Below are 20,839 nucleotides of genomic sequence, written 5' to 3' on the forward strand. Positions count from 1 at the left end.
AAATTAAATCAAGAGTGATTGGGATATAATTGGTAAAAAGCATAATTTGAAGCATTTTTACGATTTTAAAATTAGTGCATAGAAAGTATAGTGTTTAGACACTGTCACATATTTCATATTATGATAATAATTTTTTAATAAAATTATAAAACTAACAAATTAAAATTCATAATTTTTTAAAATAGTTTTATATAATCATACAAATTTAAAAAATGCATATTTTATTGTTAAGATATTAAATATACAATGTAGGTTTACGATCTTTAATAACATTCAAAAATATATTATATTTAAATTGCATAGGTTTTAAATAGAAGCGTGCGTCTAAATTAAAAATAAAAAACCGTTTATCAAGTCTGAGCTGTATATTTCATTCCATTCTTAACACGATTCCTTATTTCATTCCTTATTTCAGTTTCTCCAAAACAAAAAGTTTTGAATAATTCCTTAGTAATCGAGGCATCTTGAGAAAACCAAATATCACTCGTTCCTATTTACACGTCGACAACAATGTTGACTTGCTTTTCTTTTTTTAGTTGTATACTGCTTGTAAAAAGTTTTTGTAACGAATGAATACACTTAATATGCTAAAAATTATACTCACTGGTACAATATTATGTAGTAACCACTATAGTGAATACTGACGATGTCCTATTATCAACGTACTGGAAGATATTATTCCATAAAGTTACTGTACCATACAGTAGAAATATATTACCTCTACTTTTATTATATGCTTAAGAGAGAAGATGTGATTGTTTTGTATTGTTAAGAAGATAAGATTTGAATAAATATATCAAACAAAAGAGAGAGAAAATTGAAGTAATATATACGATACTTTTTTGTAAAACGCAAGAAGATAAAAACTAATTAGAAAGAAATTGCTGCGCATTCCAACATTCTATTCTGTCAAACAATAAGCGTATTTGCCTAAACTACATATTCCACATAACGATTCGGATAGCGTAATAATTTTTCCGGCATTTTATGATTTTAATTAAATTTCTTTGCCTATAAATTATTTTTAATAAAAGATTTATTATTCATTATTATATATTTTTTATAATTATGTAATTTTTTGAATATGATATTAGCAATTATTGAATATGACATATTCAATAATTGCTTGATTATATTTCATTAATTTTTGTGATTTCCTTAAAAATATTACGTGACTGATATAAATATGGAACTTTTTTATTTCAAGACAAAATTTATACATGTATGTGCTAAAGAGATAGATTATTGATTTTCATATTCTCTTTTTTGCTTATAAAACTTATGGTTAATGCCCATCATATAATAAAGCGGAACATATAAAAAAAAAATGGAAACTAATTTTTCAACGAAATCGAAATGCAAATCGATCGAATGCTATCAATTTTTTATTTAATACACTGTACTTAAATGCAGTGTAAAAGAATACACATTTAGTTATTAAAAATTCTTAATAGATCCGCAGAATTCCTTTCTTAATTTTTTTGCCTTTCTATCTACTATATCTCTACTTCTTCTTTTCATTTTTGCTATCTTATCTTATTTTTTTTTTTATTTATTTATGCAATATTACAAAAGAATTAATAAAGATTCGCAAAATATATGAGGAATTATCAAAACAGATAAATAAAATTTGTAGCTTGAGTTTATATATAATGGATTCATTTTATTTAATTTTAAACGCTCCGGCAATGAAGTCTACACCATTCAAATTTTAATTTTAATTTAACACATATGCGAGCAGTAAGTTTTACATTTCTGGTCGTTCTTATATTATATATTATATTATTTTTATCTACTTATATGTTTTAATTTTATGTTACTTATTTTACTTTCACTTTCGCCTATGTGCATTTATTTTTGATCAAATATGAATTTAAGATATATTAATTGTAGATATAGAGAGAATTGCAATTTAATGAAACAAAGATTTATACATATTCAACAAATATATTTCGACAAAATTTATTATAGTTAAATTAAGATTTTTATATAGTTTTTGAACATATATAGATTAATTAACTAATTATTTTTCCCAATACATAAATGATTTTTAATTTTATAGTTTAATTTAAGTAACAAATATTTCTGCAAACAGAAATTTATTTGTTTTAAAATATACAAATAATAATATTTATAATTCGAAAACAGCAACTATTATTTACTAGGAATTTTTGCATTGTGTTTTTGTTGCAAAGAGAAATGGTTAGAAATATGTTAAATTATGTATATCGCCAAAATTATCTCAGGTATCCCAGTATAACTTACAGAAGCATAGTAATTAATTGAAAGAATCGGTAGTATGCATGGTACAGTTACGGATATAAGCTGCTAACATCGCAATGCAACATATATTAAGTCTTTCTGTAAAAATACTTCTTATACCATAACGATTCGTATGAAACATGATCAACATTATTACTCTGAAATATTAAAATGAAGTTACATTTGAATTATAAGAACGCTTTTATTTTAAATTTAAATGAAAATAAGAATCAATGGCATAACATATATTTCTCGATAATAAAACTGATCATTATAATTATCATTTCGTATAGAAGAGATATACATTTATATTATAAAAAAAAAATACATAAAGGAAAAAGATTTGAAAATAGACGTGCATATGTAGATTTTATTAATTTTATTTATATGTGTATATATTTATATATACATATACATTCCATTTTCCATTGTCTTTAAATGTGTATGATTTATTAATAACTTGAAAGAAATTTCTAACAATATATGTTTAAGTTTTATATATGCCCACAGTTATATGGAAAATATTAAATTATAATTCAATATTATAATAATTATAAAAAATATAATTTATCCTTTTGCTCTGAAATTAATTTCTTAGCCATAACTTTTAATTCTTTCCTGAATTTGTACGTGGAAAAGCAGAAATATCACTTCAGCATGAAGTTTGTATTGATCATCATCATCATGTTATTTGCCACTAAGTCTATTAATTCTTGTTCTGTCACCTACACATACACAATTTGATCATTGTAGTATATTTGATAAAACATTTTATATACTTTGCATTAGAAAATAATCTGAACGTAATTATCATAGCACATGTATGCAATTAATGTTTAAATTATAATCTGCAATTTATTATTAAAAAGGGAAATAGAAATTTACAAGTTCAATAATATAGAAATAGAACCCTTGGCGAAGGACAGTGATTACGATAGTGACAATAGTGACGATATTCTTGATGAAAAGTTACAAAAGAAACAGCGAAATTTAAGCATACCTGAAATAATAACATTAAACGAAGCAACAAAGATATGTTGCATTTCTTATTACTATATGGAAAATGGATCGAAATATTGTACCGAATGCTTTCTAGAAGACCCGTATCAGTTTGAAGAAACTAGTTCTGTTCGGGAACATAGAACCATAGGTTGTAGCAATATGGATAATATGTCATGCAAAGGGTGCAAAAAAAAATGTTTGAATCAAATATTGCCCTGCAACATGTGCCCTATTTGCACAAATTAAAATAGATGAGTCATGGATAACATTGTAAGTATCTTTTAATTTATTATATATCAAAAGTATCTTAAAATAAATTATTAAATAATTTAAACTAATGAAATGCATATGTTTTCTTCTGTTTTCAGAAACGGCTTCCCCACATAGCCCGACGGCCTATTTTATATATTATTTTTTCTTTTATATTGTATACTTTTTTTATTAAACTCACACATTTAAATAAATTATATATCTTTAATTGTAACAAAAAAAATTGCAATTATTTACACGCCTTTCCCTTGCGCTCCAATCCTTGCTCTGGCATTAATTATAAGTCTCGCTATCGTTCTCTCTTGTACGCGTTCTCTCTCACACGCGCGGCAAGGGTGTAAAGCAGTCGAATATTGGTATCATAAACAGAAAACATAAAAAGAAGGAAGGTTCCAAGATCCATTTCTCTTCATAGGAATACTGTTCATATTGTTTATACCGAGCGTAGAAAAAGACTATGAAAGGATCATGAATGGTTAATATATACAGTGGGTGTAAAAAATATTCGTACACTAGTGTAACCCTTCCAGTTTTGAGACCTTTATAATTCCTACAGCGGAGAGTAACATTCGATTTCAATCTCAGTCGTGTATTGTCCGAAAGGAGAGCGTCAGCGAGTTCATAACCGTGGTATTTCTTTTTCCGTGTGTGTGTGTGTGTGTGTGTGTGTGTGTGTGTGTGTGATTATTTCTTACGCTGCAAATAAAATGGATTCTATTTTTCATTTTTCATTTTGGAAGAGGAATTTTGTAGAGCTCTTATTTTCTGTGATACTAAAAGTGGTATTTGTCTGGAAGGTAGGTAGTGTTTTTGTGAAAACAATTGTGCGTATGTGTATGTGGATTTTTAATATATATTATTTTATAGTACCCCGATGATGTCAAAATTCCCGGGTTCATCAACATACAGCATCGACGCAACGTGCGGGCGGAGCGCTGGAACGCGCTACACGATCTCGCGGAGGAATGGGGCGACACCCCGGAGAGTCGCCAGGATAATGATGTAAATGGATCGTGGAGATATCTCGACATTTTTAATCTGCGGCTGCTCTTCGGGATGGAGTCCCTATTTGACGAAATCTGCGAACTATCGGTTATAAGATACGAAGAGAACAGAATAATCGAAGAGGAGAGAATACGGGAAATACAAAGAAGACTGGGAGAGGAAAGAAGAAGACGGTTACTGGAATACTGGTACGGCTCTGCAGTTCCAGGGGGCTAAGGTACATATTTCTTTTTAAAATTTTTAAATTAGTTTTTTTTATTTTTTTTATTTTAATTAAGATAAAATTAATGTAGCGTTTTTCCTGTTTCAGGAGCTGCCTCCCCCTTACAGCCCGGCGCACCGTCCGCATTATTTTATATTCATCATTTTATTTTCTTTCCCTATATTTTATTAATTTTTAAATTTTAATATTAAGTACACACACACACACACACACACAATTTGTAATACTCATACACACATTTAAATAAATTCTGCATATTTTTAATTGTAACGAAAAAAAAAATTGCAATTATTTACGCGCCTCTCCTTGCGCTCCTATCCCTTGCGTCTCTCTTGCGCTAGTTGTAAGTATAGCGATATCGTTCTCTCTCGCACGCGTTGTTCTCGCGCTATTATCGTTCTCTCTTTCGTACGCGCTATCGTTCTCTCTCTCACTCGCGTTGTTCTTGCAATATCGTTCTCTCTCGCACGCGTTGTTCTCGCGTTATTGTCGTTTTCTCTCTTTCATATGCTCGTCGCTCACTTACCTTTGCGTCGTCCTTCTCACGCCATCTTACATTGCACCATCCTTGTCGCACGTTGATGTCATCTTTGTCGCACTGTCCTCTTCACACACTTAGCGCTATCCTTTTCCCACATGTAGCGCTGTCCTTTTCCCACACGTAGCGCTATCCTTCTCACACCACCGTCTTCTTTCCGCGGATCCCCCTTCTCCTCGCAGACTCCCTTCCTCGCGCGTGACGTCACTCACCGAGCGCTGCAGTTCCTCCTGCCCCGCGCGTGACGTCACTCCCCCGCACCACGGTTCCCCTCGCGCCTCACCCCCCCTGAGAGGACCTGGGTTATAACCGGCCTTGTATACCTACTTTCCGCATTTATTTTTATGATAAAAATTTTTAATATTGTTATAAAGGGATGTAGTATTTCTGCCTTCTTGAAATAAAATCACGCAATTGTTCCACAAGAAATACATTCTTATGAAACAATTGCGTAATTTTATTTTAAGAAGGAAGAAAATTTTTTGCTCCATATTTTTAGCATATAAAACAATAAAAATTTATCATAAAAATAAATGCGGAATTTGAAATAAAGTTTTACATAAAACGTTAAAGTGTTAAATTTGAATTGAATTTTTAAATATGTATTTCTTCCGCTTTAATATATCAAATACGTATAATAATAAATCCCTAATTTGATCACAGTAAAATAATAATAATAATAATAATAAATATAATAACATATATATTTAATAATAATAATAATAATAATAATAATAATAATAATAATAATAAATGCGTAGCTTTAATAATAATAATAAATCCACACTACATAATTTCAGCTTTTAACTTGCTTTAATTGTACACATTATATTTCGGCCTTCGATACAGTCGATTCAATTAACTGACATCTATGTATCAATCAATTTATTAAAATTGCGATCGGTAATCTCCCGTATGATAAAAAGATTGACACAACCATTAAAATTCACCCTGTATATATATATATATATATATATATATATATATATATATATACACATATATATATATATATATAAGGGTGATTCTAAATAACTTTATGCTTTTGCAAAAACATAATCTTGACGGAATTCTAAGACGATTTTTCTTTTGGCAAAATTTCGTCCGAAGCTTAGTTTTTGAATTATTAAAGGAAGTAGTTAACGTATGACGGGTCGAATACAAGAGGCAGGCAAGGGTGACGCGATTCACCGTCAGACACGGGTGCTTACGCGGGGCGCCTGCTGCGATCGGCTGGTCGCTATACACATACATACACACATGCGAATACATACATTCTCTCTCTGTCTGTCTGTCTGTCTCTTTCTCTCTCTCTCTCCCCCCCCCCTCTCTCGCTCATTCGCTCACTCACCTGTTTTTTTTTTTTTTTACGAGAAAGGGGAAAATGCATTTTATGCATACCCACCGTTCGATCCAGTGAGTTATGTGGGACTCGAGTACCAAGTCGTATTACCAACTCGGTACTCCCTACCCACTAAAAACCCCTCTCTTTTCACGAATTTCCTTTGACACACTGTCCCTCTGACTTCCCGAGATCTGTTTTCACATAACGTCAAAAAATAGTTATTATTACCTTGTTCGATGACTTTTGATGTATTGCTGTAATTGCTTGAAGGAGAAATGAATTTTCCGATAGATCGTACGTTCTCAAATTTAACGTAGATATCACGTTGCAAAAGACAAGAAATCCACACTAAATTATTAACTGAAAGTTTTTCTCCTTTCATGAACTGTATTCTTTTATAAACTTTAACGTAATCACATTTATTTACTCACTCGATGAGACGAGAAATTTACTAATGACTCTCACTAATCACTATTAATCACTCTCGAATAATAACTGTTGGCGATTAAAAATCACTCGATGAAAGAAACACGCGCGGACACGTTACTACACGACGCGACGACGTGACAATGCGACGATAATTACTCGGCGACTGCAAGCAGTTTTTTGTCATGGTAGGTTGCGGTAGGTTAAGGTACTACTGGCGCAATCGAACGCAATCATGTGTTCGATTGAAGAATGCGGTAAACATAATAAACATTTAACATATTAATATTATTATTATCATGAATGTGTGTGATATCCATACATCGTATATCTATTTAAAAATTAATTAGATTAAATAAGTGTTTTTAAAATATTTATTACTTTTACTATTATCATATAAAATATTAATATTAAATATTTATTTAAATAATCGGGCAAGAATTTTTGTATTTGAATGTAAAATTTTAGAGAATAATCGAATATTCAGGTTTTTTCGATGACATTTTGATAATAACAATATTAGTAAAAAAATACTAGTTTGAAGGCTTCATAATATTGCGCACATAATTGAAACTAGATTTTATAGTAGTGATTAATCCAGTAATTTTTATTTTATATCTTATACAGATTATTTCCTTCAACTTCTCTGCAAACTGTTGAACATTCATATCATCTTCAATTAAGATGAAAGAAGATTTATCTTCTCATAATGTTGAAATAACTGGGAAAAATCCTCAGCGGGGGGAACTCGAACCTGGGACCCTTCATGTGGTAGGCAAGTACCTTGCCGCCTCAGCCACACGCCGTCCCATAGAGTCGGTAGTCAATCATTCATGATAACTCTGGAAGATATGATCAAACATTAAAAAAAATGATCATAAAGTTGAGAAAAATAACTGGAGTGCACTTAAAATGGATACAAGACAAAGCTATATTAAATTTATGACACTATGCATAAATATAAATTGTGAATAAGTATAAAATTTTTTTAAATAATCGGGCAAGAAATTTTTGTATTTGGATGTGAAATTTTTGAGAATGTTCAGGTTTTTTCGATGATATTTTGATAATAAAATTGTTACATTAAAAAATAATAATTTGATGCCTTGATAATATATATTGTGCACATAATTGAAGCCAGATTTTATAGTAATTATTAATCCAGTATTTTTATTTTATATTTTGTACAGATTTTGATTAAACGGCAGGTTTAAATGATGCGCGCGCCTGCAACTCTAGATGAAAGCTGCGCGCGCATGCGGACTCGCTTCGCGCGCGCGCGCTCGTCAACGTTCGGACCTCTACGGCGCTAGACCACGCCCAGAGCGCTACGAGCGCAGAGAGGGAAGGAGCTGGAATGCTAACTCACTCCGCGGAGCCAGCAATATGAGCGTCTGTGGTACCGTTCGTTGAGAAAACGCCGCGACGTGACAAAATTCCATCGCCGTGAAAATCGCGTGTCGTACGTGTCGCGCGTTGTGTGCATCGTGTGTTGTTGGCGAGTGTGTTAAAAACAAGTGTCGGTGTCTGATTCCTCCGTTCCTGCCTTCTCCAGCACACGCATACGCGCACACACACGTGGATACGCATACGGATTTCTTAGGGTTAGTTCGCCGGATTCGCCCAAGGATTATCGCCAGCCCGTCGTCGTCATCGAGCCCCTACCCGGTCGTCGGAAACGCCGCAAGGAATTGCTTTCGGTGAGTGCGTGACGCATCAGTATTATTTTACATACACGACGTCTCGCGAATGACGGGCGACCGCTCGTCGTTCGCGGGAATTCGTAAAATTCCGGCTGATCAATCGTCGCTGGCACGTAAAGACCGGCATTCTTGCCATTCATGCCTTCGACGTGCGAGCAAGATATTATTTTCACGCGATATTCCTCGCCCCTCTTCCCCTTGTCGCAATAACATGAATCGAAAGAAAAACAGGAGGCCCGTGAATTGAGCCGTAATTCCGGACGATAAATATCCGGACGATCAGTTTGTAATTTATTTCCTTTTATTTTGCGAATATAATTCCTGTATCTTTGCACATGTCAATCTTCGCAACAGCGGTTGTTGCGTCTTGGAATAGTCGTACAACAGTCGAACGTTTCTCGCGACATTGTTTTCTACAGTACGGTAATTAGTCATCGTCGTAATTAAATTCCATTCTTAGCATCCGTTCTTGTCATCCTATTTACGACGTTTTTTCAAGGATTCCGCGCGATCGCCTTAAGCAGCGTGATTAGAGGTCAGTTACCGGTCAGCCTTTCTATTATACGCGATACGTTGCGTTATCCGTCACTTTCGATAAGTGTGTGTGTGTAATTTACTTCGTCGCGAAATTAGATCGAAAACGTGATACACGGTTGTTGCACGGCAGGAAGAGGAGGAGAAGGGGGAGGGGAAGGCTCCCCCTCTCTTCAAGTTCGCTGCATTTTGACAGATAACGTAACGGCCTTTGACAGTTGATGCAGAGATCGACGGGAAAGATTCGTCGCGATTACTGACCCTGAAAGGATGCGGAATGCGGAAAACTAGAAGGTCGATAATTTCTCGGCCAGCGATCGTATCGAAGATGGCATTTATCATTATTGCGTCCATTTGTATCCCCGAATAGGGGCATTCGGTGCAATATACGCGATAAAATGATGCATCTCGCTCGAGACGCGCCGTCGTCGAGATTTATTACCCCCATGCCGCTCAATTAATTACAATAATTCGCGACGCCTTTCTTCGCCGATCTCGTTTGCGTTAATCGTGAGAAATATCATCGGGGAGAATGATCTCTAATGTAAGGCAGGTAATAAAATTTAGGCCTCCCCTATCGCGCATTTAACGCTAATTGCGATTCTCAGACCCAGATACGTCGCTCGCGATCCTCGTACAAGATAAAAGCGGCGTTAACAATTGTGTTTCATTTTAGTGTTACTTTTGACTTTATAATAATAATAATAATAATCATAACAATAATAACTCTGTAAACTCTGTAAATGTATAGAGCAATTAAACTGTAATTTATAATTTTTACCGCCCTAACTCGAGCGTCTTACGTTTCGCAAGCAGTCTACGTGCTATAAAATAAAAGAAATAGGGATGGCAATAAGTAAAATCGGCCGAAAAGTTAAGCTAACCGCAAACCTGCATTAATGTTACAACGAAAATTAATACAATAATTGCTCATCATAAACGCATTACTTCTCACTTATTTTTTCAGGTAATGTTTTACGAATCGTCAAATTTATGAAAGCAAAGTCAATAATGTAATCGAAATCAGAATTAAAGGTTAAATGCTAATACATGTAGCAGGGCGAAGCGTGGCACAGTAGGCAGCGCACTAGCCTGCAAAACCAAAAGTCCCGGGTTCGATTCCCGATAATACATGCAGCGATAATGGAAATCAGAATTAAAGGTTAAATGCTAATACATACAGGGTGATTCAAAATAACCCCCTTGTACCTGAAATGACACATTCTTGAATCAATTCTAAGACGATTTTTCCTTTGGCAAAATTTCGTCCAAAGCTTAGTTTTTGAATCACTGTTGAATAATAACTGTTGGCGATTAAAAATCACTCGATGAAAGAAACTCGCGTCGTCGCATCGTATAGTAACGTGTCCGCGCGTGTTTCTTTCATCGAGTGATTTTTAATCGCCAACAGTTATTATTCGACAGTGATTAATAGTGATTAGTGATAGAGTCATTAGTAAATTTCTCGTCTCATCAAGTGAGTAAATAAATGTGATTACGTTAAAGTTTATAAAAGAATACAGTTCATGAAAGAAGAAAGAGAGAGAGAGAGAGAGAGAGAGACAGAGAGAGAGAGACAGAGAGAGAGAGACAGAGAGAGAGAGACAGATAGACAGAGAGAGAATGTATGTGTTTGCATGTGTGTCTGTATGTGTATAGCGACCAGCTGATCGCAGCAGGCGCCCCGCGTAAGCACCTGCGTCTGACGGTGAATCGCGCCACCCTTGCCTGCCTCTTATATTCGACCCGTCATACGTTAACTACTTCCTTTAATAATTCAAAAACTAAGCTTTGGACGAAATTTTGCCAAAGGAAAAATCGTCTTAGAATTGATTCAAGAATGTGTCATTTCAGGGACAAGGGGGTTATTTTGAATCACCCTGTATAGCAGGGCGAAGCTTGGCATTTATACGCATTTCTTGCGATTTGTTTGATCCATTGTTGTAATAATTTCCATTTTCCTTTGGTAATTCCATGCTTTTGTTTCAAGTGTGTAGTCATTATCGTTGAAGCTTCTAGCAGTGTTTCTTTTTTGATATCGGGATCATCATCAATAGATATTTTGTGATGACAAAATTTGCATTTTACTTCTGGATTGAGCATATCATTTGAAAAACTATGTATTTACAAAAGAGTTTCGATTTTTATTTTATAAGATTGTTTTATGTTACGTAAGATTGTTTATGTATTAAAAACGCAAGATATATAACTGTAGGTACATCAAAATATTAGAATTCTTTCGAGGGGTCAACTATCATTGAGAAAATGTACAGTGATTGCCATTTTTGGCAGTACAATACATTTTATTGCTAACATTGCTATTGTATTGCTTTTGTATCGTTAGTAATGCTTTTGTATTTTTGGTATTCCTATTATTATTTTATTATCAATATTGCCAGTACTGCTGCAGAATTAAAAAATATTTCTAATACATATTACTTTTTGTCTTATATTGCTAATATGATTTCAATTCATATTTTTCTAAAACATGAATTTCCTAAAATTATTTACTGTACTGCGGCAATATATTCCTGATGAAATGTACAATGATTGTCAATAGTTGATCCCTCGGAAGAAACGCTTTAAAAAAAGTATTATCGAACACGCTATCGAGAGATCGTTCTTTTCGGAACAGGCGGCATCTTACATAAAGTGCCGTGTATAATAGAGGAAAATATGTTTAAAATGCACTGCATTCGTATCTACACAATGTTCGACCCCTTCTCCTCCTCCTTTATTCTTAATATCTGTACTGCAAGGAAATACCTCGTCCATTTATTTCGATTCAACCGCAACTTTCTCACCTCTGTTAAGCTAGCAGGACCAAATTAGCAAAATCAAACCAAACCTATCACATTATTTAGTACCTATTTTGTACTAATTTGTACCACTAATAATAATTTTGTACCCTGTGCAATTTCGAAAAAAATCATGACACTGCCACCTTAATATTAAGTCAGCAGGACCACAATAAAAAAAAAAACAAAAAAAGAAAATCAAGTACAGAAATATAACGGACTGAATTTGTACTATTTTGTACCATTAATAATAATTTTGTAATCTGTGCAATTTCGAAAAAAACCATAACACTGCCACCTTAATATTAAGTCAGCAGGACCACAATAAAAAAAAAAGAAAAAAAGAAAATCAAGTACAGAAATACACTAGACTGAATTTGTACTAATTTGTACCATCAATAAAAACTTAATATATTCATCCCTTCTGCTTCAAACAACCCCCAATTGAATTTAGCCCTATCAGTCTTAAGAATAAAGTACTCATTCCCATTAGCAGAATCAATCGCTACTTGTACATTCGACGTAGCATAATTTGTACTATCAAAATATAGAGTTTTAGATTTTGTACCCTCGCCGATTATTCAAAAACTACCCCCGACCCTCAACAGTCTCAAGAGTAAAGTACTCGTTCCCATTAGCAGAATCAATCGCTACTTGTACATTCGACGTAGCATAATTTGTACTATCAAAATATAGAGTTTTAGATTTTGTACCCTCGCCGATTATTCAAAAACTACCCCCGACCCTCAACAGTCTCAAGAGTAAAGTACTCGTTCCCATTAGCAGAATCAATCGCTACTTGTACATTCGACGTAGCATAATTTGTACTATCAAAATATAGAGTTTTAGATTTTGTACCCTCGCCGATTATTCAAAAACTACCCCCGACCCTCAACAGTCTCAAGAGTAAAGTACTCGTTCCCATTAGCAGAATCAATCGCTACTTGTACATTCGACGTAGCATAATTTGTACTATCAAAATATAGAGTTTTAGATTTTGTACTTTCGCCGATTATTCAAAAACTACCCTCTCATCTGTCTCAACAATAAATATAAAGTTTCAATTTTTATACCGTATTGTTCTTTTTTAATATTACATTCAGCAATAAAATTTATTCTTTTTTATGATTCTATATATAAAAATATCGAATAAGTATATGTATCTATGTATGTGTGTGTGAAACGAAAAACACATTAATATATACACTAAAATACAGTTTACCCACATTAACTTCTCAGTAAAATTATAACAGTAATGGTTAAGGATATAAAAATGACAATTTCGAATTTTTATTTTAGAAACACAAATTAAATTTATTGAAAGAGATGAAAAAAATATTAATTGTATTTCTTTACAAATATAAATTGTTTATGCTTTAATATAAATAAACATAATATAACATTTAGCATAAATATTGTTGATTTTTTATAATATTGCGTAAATGTAACTTATAAGTCTAATATAAGTCTAATAATTTCTCATACTTTAAATTATATATATATATATATATATATATATATATATATATATATATCGAAATCAGAATTAACCTTTAATTCTGATTTCGATTACATTATTGACTTTGCTTTCATAAATTTGACGATTCGTAAAACATGAAAAACCTGAAAAAATAAGTGAGAAGTAATGCGTTTATGATGAGTAATTATTGTATTAATTATCGTTGTAACATTAATGCAGGTTTGCGGTTAGCTTAACTTTTCGGCCGATTTTACTTATTGCATCCCTATTTCTTTTATTTCATAGCACGTAGACTGCTTGCGAAACGTAAGACGCTCGAGTCAGGGCGGTAAAAATTATAAATTACAGTTTAATTGCTCTATACATTTACAGAGTTTACAGAGTTATTATTGTTATGATTATTATTATTATTATTATAAAGTCAAAAGTAACACTAAAATGAAACACAATTGTTAATCGTACATACACATACAATTAATATATTTTCCATTTTGTTTCTAGTGTTCTAATTTTATAATAATTAATATTATAATTATAATAACTTTAGAGAAAGAATAAAAAGTGTAAGAAATATGTGTCGAACGATTTATAACTATAATCATTTCTGAACTCGAGCGTCTTTCGTTTCCGCGAGAAGTCTAGAGAAACTATGAAATAAAAGAAGTGGGGATAACAGTAGACAAAATCGACAGAAAAGTGCTAACTAAGCATGAGCCTGCATTAATGTAACACAAATTTATAATTATATCGATTGTTTATATCTTCTTCTTTCAATTAACTCCACTTATCAAACATCGACAAAGAATTAAAGTAACATTACATATTATATGACATGATCTATTATTGATTTTGTTAAATTAATTTATTAAACGTATTGTGTGGACAAATATTTAAATAATAACCGATATTAGGTTTGATATAATTTATTGATGACGTGAATTAATTATAATGAATATAAAATATTGATGCAACTTGATATTTGATAATTTGTTAATGAATAAAATGACATTTTTATATGTAAACATAATATTGCATCTGTTTAATTTATAATTATTTCAATGCACTTAAAAAAGCTTGTTACAATATTCGATTAATTTATATTCATTGATCCGATGATTTATGTTTGAACGAATTAATTTTTGCTAATTCAAAAATATCCTGCAGAAATTGAAAAGTAGTTTCTACTAATACTAATATTTATTCTAACACATATTTACAATTATGTAATTTTTTTTGTAATTATTAATAGATGAAATTATGAGCTGTAGATTAGCAAACTGTAAAAGTAGCAATTGTAAAAGTTAAAAAATGTTTTAAGCAGATATAATTATATATTAATATATATATTTATATACACAAAAGTTAAACATTTTTATACAATTTATTCTTTTTTCATATCAGCTTTCATATTCTTTGCAACTTTTTTGTTTGAATAAACAAAAAAGTTGCAAAGGCCATACATATATATGTATCGGCCGAAAAGTTAAGCTAACCGCAAACCTGCATTAATGTTACAACGAAAATTAATACAATAATTACTCATCATAAACGCATTACTTCTCACTTATTTTTTCAGGTAACGTTTTACGAATCGTCAAAAATTTATGAAAGCAAAGTCAATAATGTAATCGAAATCAGAATTAAAGGTTAAATGCTAATAATACATGTAAGCAGGGCTATGGCTAAGACATGTATATACAGGGTGTTAAAAAAGTATCGCATACGCTCAGTGCCATCCGATAGAGAAGGAGAATTTAAGAAAAAATGTCTAATACAATTTTTCGATCCCATGAATAATTTCGCCGCAATTAATTATTGTAATCAGTTAATCAGCGCGGAGCTACAAGAGGAAGCCAGGGGCGAAGCGCGCGAAGTCTGCGGCGCGATGGCTACCGCGCTCATACCATGCTCTCGTACCGAGTGGAGGGAAAGTACTTGCGATCTATTTATTTATTTTACTCACCTTCTTTTTGATAAGAGTAACAAAATAATTTACAGGAACAATCATCACGTAAAAATTCGCGTGATTCTAATATATCACGATACAGACTTTGTTAATTAATGAAAAAATTTATTTTTAATAAGTAAGAAGCGAAAATTAATCCTCTTTAACTCATTTTTTAAAATGTTAACTGAAAATATTAATTAAATTATCTTGCCTTCTTACTTATTAAAAATAAATTCTTTCATTAAATTAACAAAGTCTGTATCGTGATATAATCACGCAAATTTTTACGTGATGATTGTTCCTGTAAATTATTTTGTTACTCTTATCAAAAAGAAGGTGAGTAAAATAAATAAATAGATCGCAAGCACTTTCCCTCCGCTCGGTACGAGAGCATGGTATGAGTGCGGTAGTCGTCGCGCCGCAGACTTCGCGCGCCTCGCCCCTGGCTTCCTCTTGTAGCTCCGCGCTGATTAACTGATTACAATAATTAATTGCGGCGAAATTATTCATGGGATCGAAAAATTGTATTAGACATTTTTTCTTAAATTCTCCTTCTCTATCGGATGGCACTGAGCGTATGCGATACTTTTTTAACACCCTGTATGTATGGCCTTAGCGGGACTTGAACCCGCGACTCTTCCTATGGCAGACAAGAGCTTTACTGCCTCAGCCACACGCCGCCCCTATATATGTATATGTATATGTGTATGTATATATATATATATATATATATATATATATATATATATATATATATATGTATAAATATATGATCTATGGTACCAGATACGATGTCAACGTAAAGAAGATTTATTAAATGTATAGTTAGATGTACAAAAATATTTCAAAGAAAATGATATAACAAGTTACTTGGATAAAATAAACTTTAAAAATGAATAATTTTACAGGTTTTACGATTAATATGAAAATGCATTTAACTAATAAAATTTATGAAATTATAATAAAAGATTTTCGCGCGGTAGTTAGATATTTCAATATTTTAATAAATCCAAGAATAAATCAATAAGTCGAAACTTGGCGACATTTTAAGTAATTCTTTCAATTTAATAAAATATTTATTCGATCTTTATCATATCAAAATATTTTCAACAATTAAAGCTACAAGAAATGCTACTACAAATGTTTTGGCAATTAAAAATAAATCGTTCAAAATATGAGAGTTATATGCTAAGTTGATGTTTATATTAGAAAAGAAATGGCCAATAATTTATTTATTTTATTAAGATTTTAATTATCGATTTTTAACCATGAGATTTTTCTGATAGAATTTTTGGGACATTATTTAGTATTTTCAAGAAAAACTCACATTTTCAAACAAGATTTTTAATTGAAAACTTGGAACCTCTCTCTTGAAAAATATCAACAATCAGATTTTTTTATGATTATTAAAGATCGATATCATCGAAAATTGTGCACATACCTAACCAAATTGGAAAAAGCACGCGTATTAAGTTAAGCATATGCAAACCGTATGCCTATAACATATTTTTAAAATATTATAAAGAACCTGTATAGCCCTTATAATCGCCTAAATGCTTTATTTTGCACTTTAACGAACGTCGGAACGGTCGGTCTTCTATTACGTGAGATGTTGGAGGTGCTCTTCTCCGTCGTTGGAGTGCAGAAATTCATGCAGAATGATCGTGAAGATGCAATTAGTCCGAGTTGCTCCCATTGGCCTTCAAGCGAAGCATGTTAATCCACCTGTACGATCCTTAAAGGCTCTTCCAGATCGAGATTATTCACGTTAAGGAGGGTGAAAGGCTCGAATCTGAAGATCAACTTCGCAAAGCCGAAATTCAAACATTTATCAGGGATATGATTGAAAAATTCAGCAGTCTGGTTTCCTCTAATCTCAGCAGACTTTGAGTAGAAAAGTTGACAATGAAATAAAATAACAAATACAATATAAAATATTTTTTATCGAATATATAAATTAAATAATTTATATAGATTAAATTTAATTAATAATATTTAAAATTCAAAACGGTTATAAGGGCTGTATATGCTTAACTTAAAATATGTTCCAATTTGATTGCTTACGTGCATAATTTTTTATAATTAATAATTATATAAAGAAAATTATGATTTGATTCTTCAAATCTTTTCCAGATTTCTATAATTTAGCCTTTTTTAAAAATGTGACATTTTAAAAAAATTTTTGAAAAACATTTTTAAAATTATATCCGAAAAATATCGAAAAGATATAATGTATATGAATTATTCTGAAGTATAGTTTATAGCCTACTTGAGCTCTTGCAGAGCACGTTAATAAATAAAAGCGGTGATGCGTGTACATACATAGAAGATGGCAAGATGTGGCACGGTTGCATGCAGTTTCTTTTCAATTTGAAAGATTGATTTTACGGATACAAAGGACAGTCTTACGAAGAGAGGGACTTCGTTATCGATCGGATGAAACTACCTACTTTCTCTCGTGTCTCGCTCGACACACAATCCCGCTATATGACACGCGATCGGGAAGCTATCGCATCAGTATCTTTCTCAGGATTTAAGCATATTATATTGCACGTCATAGATCCGTGCCGTATCAGGTGCTAAGCATCTTTTTTCGCGAAAAAAATTCCGTCACTGCGATATCTACGATCATAACAAGTTATGGAGATATATCTTTTCTCACGATACGTTACTCCATTCCAGATATTCTGCATATATTTTAACATTATATTTTATATTGTTTAATAGTTTGATATAGGTGCAACTTGTATATTGTATGGAAAGTTTGGTCATCGTTGCATCAATTTTTTTTACCACGACTCTGCTAATTTTGTCATATGAATTATTGAGCAAATTTAACAGAAGATAAGTTTTACAAGGTATGCAATATCTACCCCGTTAAGTGCTTCGTATTTTTCCTTTACAGAGTATCTCGACTAGAACATCGAGAAAGACGGGGAAACGGATGAGAGTAGCAAGTAGGGTGACAGAAGAAGGGGTTTTGAAATATGTGGAGCGTAAAGAGGCCGACGAATTTCAGCATCTATTGGCATTGGATCGTGACATGTAGATTGATAGCAACTCTCTGTTGTTTATAAATTATATTTTCAGGTCTCGCGACGCGATACAAAATTGTCTCTATTAAAAAAAAAGGAACCAAATAAATTGTAAAAATATTTAATCCCTTTCATTCTAGTGATAATAATTTCATTTACAAAAAATTTACAAAAACAAAATTATATAGAGCATTTAATTACTTTTAATTATTACATATTATCCAATTATTAATTATTATATATAATATTAATATTAATATATTAATTATTATATATTATTATTATATTAATTACTTGATACAAAGATAAATAAGGATCTCGTCGAGAAGAAAGAGAACGTGGTTATCTTGCCACGCAAGTTTAATTAGAATCAGTGCAATAATTAGGTATAATGAAAGTAAATTGTCAAATTATTTTATTGTACAATTCTCTCATTGTCGGTAACTAAGAAAAACGATGCTCGTTAAAATTTTCGTCGTGGACGTTGTTGATTATGCTCCCTCATGCGATAAGCGTACATTCGAACCCTCGCTAATGCAATCCCATGAGCCATGATCGAATTAGTTTCTGAACGAGGCGAGCCAAGGTTAATAATGGCCAAGTACGGGATGTAACATGACATCGATTAAATCGTGCGACCTAATTTGCGCTAAAAATACCTGCTCGATGAATAATCCTCGAATACTTTGAATAATTTTACAACGAGTGCATACGAATAGTTTAATGGACAAAAATCTGTATGCTCTTAATCTTAATAATGAAAATCGTAATTTTCTGTCTGAATAAATTATTTAACAAATTAAATTTATCGAGCTACGAACAAATGATTAAATAATACATATAAAAATATTCCATTTAAAATTAAGTACATTTAAGCGTATTTAAGAATTAAAAAATCATTTCGAGGATTTCAGACAGTTTTTAGGAATTTTCCTTTGGTCGATACTTTTTAAAAAGTAAGAAATGACTAGGGAGGGAAATAGTTCTCTGCTTTTATGAATACCACAAAAGATCCGTTAGTTTCTAAATAGCAGCGATTGCATGTGTATAAGTATAGATTGTACATTGGAAATAGGTATCCGCGAAGGGAGAAGAGAGAAAAGGGCGAGATCCTTCGAGCGTGAATGTGTGTTCACGAACACATACGCGAAAGGCATAGTTTGTAACATGTTTACACAGGGAACAATATACGGTCCACTAGGTTTTTGCGTATTACGCAAAAATGTTTGCGTAGACTTAGGAAAAAAGGCGCGCAACCGCATGTATAACCAAGGGAAGCTCAACAATTTTTACGTTTCCCAAAATGTGCCAATTAAGAGACATTCTTTCATTGCACGCACAAAAGTGAATGCGAGATGAAATGACATTCCATCTGTCTCACTAGCTTTTGATATTTCTAAAATTATTTGAATGATATTTCAACCTCGATATTTATTTATATAATTTTTCGGCTTTAATGAAAAGTACCCGATTATTTTTAATCAGCAATTTTTTCAACTTTAAATTTCTAAATTACATGATTTCATTAATGCCTGATATATTTAAATATTTGGCTATAAGCGGAATATTTGTGTGCGGACAACATTAATTAACAGTATTTCTCCTGTTTCGCGCAATTTTTGAACATTCTGAGGATTCTAGTAGGACTCAACTTTAAATCGAAATTTTGTCAACATTTCACAATTTGATTAAAATGAAATCTAGCATTATCGAAGGTGATATGAAAACAAATTCGCGCATATATATTCGCACGATAACGACGCACACAAGTCCACAGGATGTCGCCCGCAGCGAAGCGTGTCCGTGACTGACTCGCACTGATAGATGCGTGCAAGGGAACTCCATGTTTAGCGTTTCTTAAGGTCAGCCAATTTAATGTTCATATATATGTATATACACACACCACTTTGAGTATTTCTATCTATATGAAAAATTAATGCGCGAGTAAAGGTGCACGAGCGTGAAAAATTAAAGCCCAATGTGATTATGCGAATTTGATAATAATGTTTTAATAATAATGTAAGTTTTGATGTTTATGGGAGCATGAATTGTTAAAAGCGATCCACGGCGATGAAATTTAATGAGTTCCCCATATATAATCCACTCCCTATTAATTATTCAAGGAATTGCCGCGTAGAAGAGACGACGCAAGCGCTTCGTGACCTTGTAGAGGTATTCCCGATTGCACTTAACACCAGACACTCTTAAACTACGACACGCACTAATGAACCGCATGTAGTATCTTTTTCTTTTCTTACAAGAAAAATCTT

The 20,839-nt window shown here is 32.3% G+C and overlaps 1 pseudogene across 1 annotated transcript in view; it reads left to right on the forward strand.

Moving 5' to 3' along the window:
* Positions 1-8,292: 8,292 nt before the first annotated feature.
* The window catches only part of LOC145970596 (protein kinase C and casein kinase substrate in neurons protein 1-like), a 200,698-nt pseudogene continuing 188,151 nt past the window's right edge, over positions 8,293-20,839 (forward strand). The window contains exon 1 of the transcript XR_014438551.1: positions 8,293-8,771. The product of XR_014438551.1 is annotated as a protein kinase C and casein kinase substrate in neurons protein 1-like (transcript). The remainder of the gene's footprint in view (positions 8,772-20,839) is intronic.

The sequence above is a fragment of the Camponotus vicinus genome, unplaced genomic scaffold (genome assembly GCF_025532165.1).
Source record: "Camponotus vicinus isolate PSW18456_S1 unplaced genomic scaffold, iyCamVici1.0 SCAF_4, whole genome shotgun sequence".
In the NCBI taxonomy this organism is placed as follows: Eukaryota; Metazoa; Arthropoda; class Insecta; order Hymenoptera; family Formicidae; genus Camponotus; species Camponotus vicinus.